The sequence below is a fragment of the Entelurus aequoreus genome, linkage group LG08 (assembly GCF_033978785.1).
Source record: "Entelurus aequoreus isolate RoL-2023_Sb linkage group LG08, RoL_Eaeq_v1.1, whole genome shotgun sequence".
Taxonomy (NCBI): Eukaryota; Metazoa; Chordata; class Actinopteri; order Syngnathiformes; family Syngnathidae; genus Entelurus; species Entelurus aequoreus.
The window spans coordinates 81,067,586-81,074,046 of record NC_084738.1 but is presented as its reverse complement, the minus strand read 5'-3'; the positions used below and the strand labels follow the sequence as shown (position 1 = coordinate 81,074,046).

At 30.8% G+C, this 6,461-nt stretch overlaps 1 long non-coding RNA gene across 1 annotated transcript in view; it reads right to left on the bottom strand.

The window, feature by feature from the left end:
* Positions 1 to 5,678, bottom strand: part of LOC133656346 (uncharacterized) — a 14,218-nt gene extending 8,540 nt beyond the window's left edge. Inside the window, exon 1 of the long non-coding RNA XR_009827128.1 lies at positions 5,495 to 5,678. This is a non-coding gene — a long non-coding RNA (uncharacterized LOC133656346). The remainder of the gene's footprint in view (positions 1 to 5,494) is intronic.
* Positions 5,679 to 6,461: the final 783 nt, after the last annotated feature.

Sequence of the window (6,461 nt, the reverse complement as noted above, 5' to 3'; positions counted from 1 at the left end):
AGTCCAATCATTTTTTGCACCAAAATCTAATTTAATAATGAAATTTTTTTGGGTTTCTTTTAATTAAAATTACAAAATATACTACATAAATATTTAGTCCAATATCTTTTGCACCACAATCTAATTTAACAATGAAAACTTTTAAACATTTTTAAAATGGTAAAATATACCCCCCAAAAAAATTCAGTCCAATCGTTTTTTGCACCAAAATCTAATTTATTAATGAAAATGAAGTTAGCGACAACCGAGTTATTGGTTGCAAACTCCATATAATATAAATAATTAAGAGTTATCAATATGACGGCGTTATCAAGGGACGGCGTGGCGAAGTTGGTAGAGTGGCTGTGCCAGCAATCGGAGGGTTGCTGGTTACTGGGGTTCAATCCCGACCTTCTACCATCCTAGTCACGTCCGTTGTGTCCTTTGGCAAGACACTTCACCCTTGCTCCTGATGGCTGCTGGTTAGCGCCTTGCATGGCAGCTCCCGCCATCAGTGTGTGAATGTGTGTGTGAATGTGGAAATACTGTCAAAGCGCTTTGAGTACCTTGAAGGTAGAAAAGCGCTATACAAGTATAACCCATTTATATATAATATGAATAATAAATAATTATCGATATGAAGAATAAATAAAAAGTTATCAATATGAAGAATAAAGAGTTATTGATATGAAGAATAAATAAACTATTCAATATAAATAAATAATCCAATCCACTTTATTTATATAGCACATTTAAACAACAAGAATGTTTCCTAAGTGCTGCACAGTCATGTTAAAAAAATATTAAAAACAATGACAGAATAAAAACAAAAAATAAATAAATATAAAACCAATATGAAAATAAATGAATAAAATATATAGTTATCAATCTAAATAATAAATACAAAGTTATTAATATGAAGAATACATATTATTAATATGAAGAATAAAAGCAATATATACATACAGTATGAAGAATGTATAGTTATTACATGAAGAATGAATAAATTATTAATATGAAGAATAAATAAATAGTTATCAATATGAAGAAAAAAATATATTATTATAAAGAATAAATAATGATCAATATGAAGAATAAATAATTATTAATACACTAAATATTGATCAATATGAAGAATGAGGACAAGAAGAATGCTGGACTTTGCTCGTCGATCACTGAGCGGCCATCTTTTTGTGGGAATGTCTGATATTTCTGTGAATGATTGAAGTGAACTCTCTCTCTCTCTCTCTCTCTTTTATTTATTTATTTATTTATTTATTTATTTATATATATATATATATATATATATATATATATATATATATATATATATATATATATATATATATATATATATATATATATATATATATATATATATATATATATATATATATACGGCGTCTGAAGCGCTTCCCTAATGTCTGCCAGACGACAGGACAATGTCCCACACTAAAGTCCCACAAAAAAGTTTGAAATGAATGTCTCCAAATGGCTGTCATGTGCATGCCAGGCCACTAGTTGGCCACGTCACTTAGCAAAGAACTTTTAAGTCTTCACAGCGCTTCACTAGTTTCACATGTCATGTTAGTCTTTTCCCAAATGCTATTTTATTTCCTCAAAATTTTACACACAATTCCCAACATTGAGAATGTAAAAAGGTTGTGTTTTAATTTGTGAATGTATTCAAAATAAAGCAGTTCCAAAATGACATGTAGATAAGTATACACAGTCTTTGCTCAATGCTTTGTTGATGCACCTTTGGCAGCAATTACAGCCTCCAATTGAATACGTTGCCTCAAGCTTGGCACACCTGTCTTTGGGCAGTTTGGCCCATACAGCACCTCTCAAGCTCCATCAGGTTGGATGAGAAGCCTTGGTTTTCATCCAGGATGTCTCTGTGCGTTGCCAAAAGGACTTGAGGTTGTAATTGCTGCCAAAGGTGCTTTAACAAAGTATTGAGAAAAAACTATAAATACTTGTGTACATTAGATTTTTTGGGGGGTTATATCACAAACAAATTTGCAATTTAAAATTTTTTTATTTTTTTTTTACACCGTCATCGTTGGGAATTGTGTGTCGAATTTTGAGGACAAAAGTGAATTATTGCATTGTGCAATAAGGCTGTAACACAACAAAATGTGGAAAAAGTGAAGCTGTGTATATATTATAGTAAAAATATTTATCATAGTTTTCACAATTACAAATGTGTGTAAATATATATTATAGTAAAACAAAATCAATATAAAATAGTATATATTGTATAGTAACTATATATTGTAGCATTTAATAACATTTTTATTATAAACTATGTATTTTACAATATCTATACAGTATATATATATATATATATATATATATATATATATAAATATATATATATATATGGTATATATATATATACTACCGTTCAAAAGTTTGGGGTCACATTGAAATGTCCTTATTTTTGAAGGAAAAGCACTGTACTTTCCAATGAAGATAACTTTAAACTAGTCTTAACTTTAAAGAAATACACTCTATACATTGCTAACGTGGTAAATGACTATTCTAGCTGCAAATGTCTGGTTTTTGGTGCAATATCTACATAGGTGTATAGAGGCCCATTTCCAGCAACTATCACTCCAGTGTTCTAATGGTACAATGTGTTTGCTCATTGGCTCAGAAGGCTAATTGATGATTAGAAAACCCTTGTGCAATCATGTTCACACATCTGAAAACAGTTTAGCTCGTTACAGAAGCTACAAAACTGACCTTCCTTTGAGCAGATTGAGTTTCTGGAGCAACACATTTGTGGGGTCAATTAAACGCTCAAAATGGTCAGAAAAAGAGAACTTTCATCTGAAACTCCACAGTCTATTCTTGTTCTTAGAAATGAAGGCTATTCCACAAAATTGTTTGGGTGACCCCAAACTTTTGAACGGTAGTGTGTGTGTGTGTACATATATATATATATATATATATATATATATATATATATATATATATATATATATATATATATGTATGTATGTATGTATGTATGTATGTATGTATGTATGTATGTATGTATGTATGTATGTATGTATGTATGTATGTATGTATGTATGTATGTGTGTATGTGTGTATATATATATATATATATATATATATGTATGTATGTGTATACATATATAAGTATGTATGTATGTGTATACATATATAAGTATGTATGTATGTGTATACATATATAAGTATGTATATATGTGTAAGAATGTGTATATATATAAGTATATATGTTTGTATGTGTATATATATGTATGTATATGTGTATATATGTATATGTGTATATATATATGTGTGTGTATATATGTATGTATATATATATATATATAATATATATATATATATGTATATGTATATATATATATATGTGTGTATATATATACATATATATGTATATTTACATATATATACTATATATATACATGTGTGTGTGTATATGTTAAATCACCAAAATGATTCCCGGGCGCGGCGCCGCTGCTGCCCACTGCTCCCCAAGGGGATGGGACAAATGCAGAGGACAAATTTCACCACATCTAGTGTGTGTGTGACAATCATTGGTACTTTAATCTTTAATCTTAATCTTTAATATGTATGTGTGTGTATATATATATATATAAATATATGTGTATATATATGTATATGTGTGTATATGTGTGTATATATATACATATATATGTATATTTACTATATATACATATATATACTGTATATATATATATGTGTGTGTGTGTGTGTGTGTATGTATATGTCTGTATATGTGTATATATGTAAATGTGTATATATATATATGTGTGTATATATGTATGTATATATGTATATGTGTGTATATATTTATACATATATATGTATATTTACATATATATACTATATATATATATGTGTGTGTATATATATGTATGTGTGTGTATATATATATATATGTGTGTATATATGTATATGTGTATATATATATACATATATATGTATATTTACATATATATACTGTATATATATATATGTGTGTGTATGTATATATATATATATATATATATATATTTACATCTATACTTATATATGAATAGTACATTATTGTACTAACAAAACGTTTTGTTTACAAGAATTAATAAGCATTGTTAAAAGTAAAATTAAGTAATTTTTGTCTTAATTTTATGTAAAAGTTCTATTTTTAAAATACATATTTTATTTAATTCTTAAAATATAACCTTTCACATAAATTTGACTAAAATGTTTTAATATATATAAATATATGTATAATTTTAAATATATATTTTTAAAACTATATTTTGTAATATACATACTGCCCATGTATAGGCAGTACACTGTACAACGTACTACTTCAATAAGATCATATCCAGTTTACGACAAAACAGTACTAACAACTTTGGTTTTATGTTTTTCAAATATGTATTCAACTTTATTCTAAAAATATACAACTCTTTCAGATCAAATGTACTTGTTTTATTTAAAAATATATATAAAATGTACTTGTTTTATTTAAAAATATATATATTTATCTTTTTACAAATATTTTCTCTAGGGATGATACTCGAAACCGATAAGTTCGATAAGAAAATAACCGAGTCCTCGGACTCGAATCCCTCTTTGAGAACCGGTACCCGTTATCGAGACCACTATAGTAAAGAAAAGAGTTGGTTCTTTATTCGAATCCCTCGGAACGAATCCCGTCCCGACCAGAAATGCTCCGTGTGACATCACAATAAATCAGTCACGTAGCTCAGTCATTAGGCGCAGACAGCGAAAGCAGGAAAACAATGGACGGGGAAAAGCGCTCCAAGGTGTAATAAAGTTCAAAACAAAAGCTATAATCCAATGAATAACTTTACTGAGAGATTTGAGCAGGGTACAAACTCATGAAGAACACTTTTACGACCCACCGGAAACATAGCAACCAGGCTAGCAACGCACCTCCTTCACTGCAGCTGGCGCAACGTTCTTAAAGCAACCGCAGCACATACATATATATACAACATATCTCTCTTTTTTAACTTTTGTTTTTCACACTGTATATGTGTTGTCTGTCTAATTATAAATAATGCAGACGAGGCGTGTTGGCTGAGTTCTTGACGTTTACTTTCACGGGTGACGACATGCAACAACACTTTTCGGGGCTACCGCGCATGCTCGTCACTCCCGTTGCATGATGGGTAGTGTAGTTGTTATATTCCCTAGCTCAGGGGTCGGCAACCCAAAATGTTGAAAGAGCCATATTGGACCAAAAATACAAAAACAAATCTGTCTGGAGCCGCAACAAATTAAAAGCCATATTACATGTGTCATGAGATATACATTGAATTAAGAGGACTTAAAGGAAACTAAATGACCTCAAATATAGCTACAAATGAGGCATAATGATGCAATATGTACATACAGCTAGCCTAAATAGCGTGTTAGCATCGATTAGCTAGCAGTCATGCAGTGACCAAATATGTCTGATTAGCACTCCACACAAGTCAATAACATCAACAAAACTCACCTTTGTGTATTCACGCACAACGTTAAAAGTGTGGTGGACAAAATGAGACAGAAAAAGAAGTGGCATAAAACACGTCCTAGAAAGTCGGAGAAAGTTATACATTGCAAACAAACTATACGGTGAGTTCAAGGACCGCCAAAATTAGTAGGACAAAACGGCGCTCGCCAAATACTCGAATCAGTGAAGCACGTTTAATATAAACAGTGTGATTTGTAACAATTAGGGAGGTTTGTGTCATGTTTGTCCTCCTACAGAAACCATACTAAAACAAAAAAATAGATTTTTTTCCCCTCATCTTTTTCCATTCTTCATACATTTTTGAAAAATCTCCAGAGAGCCACTAGGGCGGCGCTAAAGAGCCGCATGCGGGTTGCCGACCCCCGCCCTAGCTCATAACATCTTTCCCCCTATAAAGAAATAATGTTAACTCAATAAAGTGTATTTCTTTTTTTAGCTTTAACTTTTCATTTTTTAGCATTGTAACCACATTTGCAAACAACTTTTCTCTTCATAGAATTTTCTTTCTTTCTTTAAAGTGCAAAAATGTCAAAGCATCATAAACAGTTATGTCAAATAGCAGCAGAATTGCACTTTTTGGAGAGCTGTTTTATTTCCAGTTGTGTGCCCAAGGGACTGATTTTATTTAACACTATATTATTATTTATACACCTATAGTGATCACAGAGACAGGTTGTTTTTGTGTTACTGTATTAAGATTAAAGATTAAAGTACCAATGATTGTCACAAACACACACACTAGATGTGGTGAAATTTGTCCTCTGCATTTGTCCCACCCCCTTGGGGAGCAGTGGGCAGCAGCGGCGCCGCGCCCGGGAATCATTTTTGTGATTTAACCCCCAACTCCAACCCTTGATGCTGAGTGCCAAGCAGGGAGGTAATGGGTCCCATTTTTATAGTCTTTGGTATGACTCGGCTGGGATTTGAACTCCAACCAACATTTGTTTTT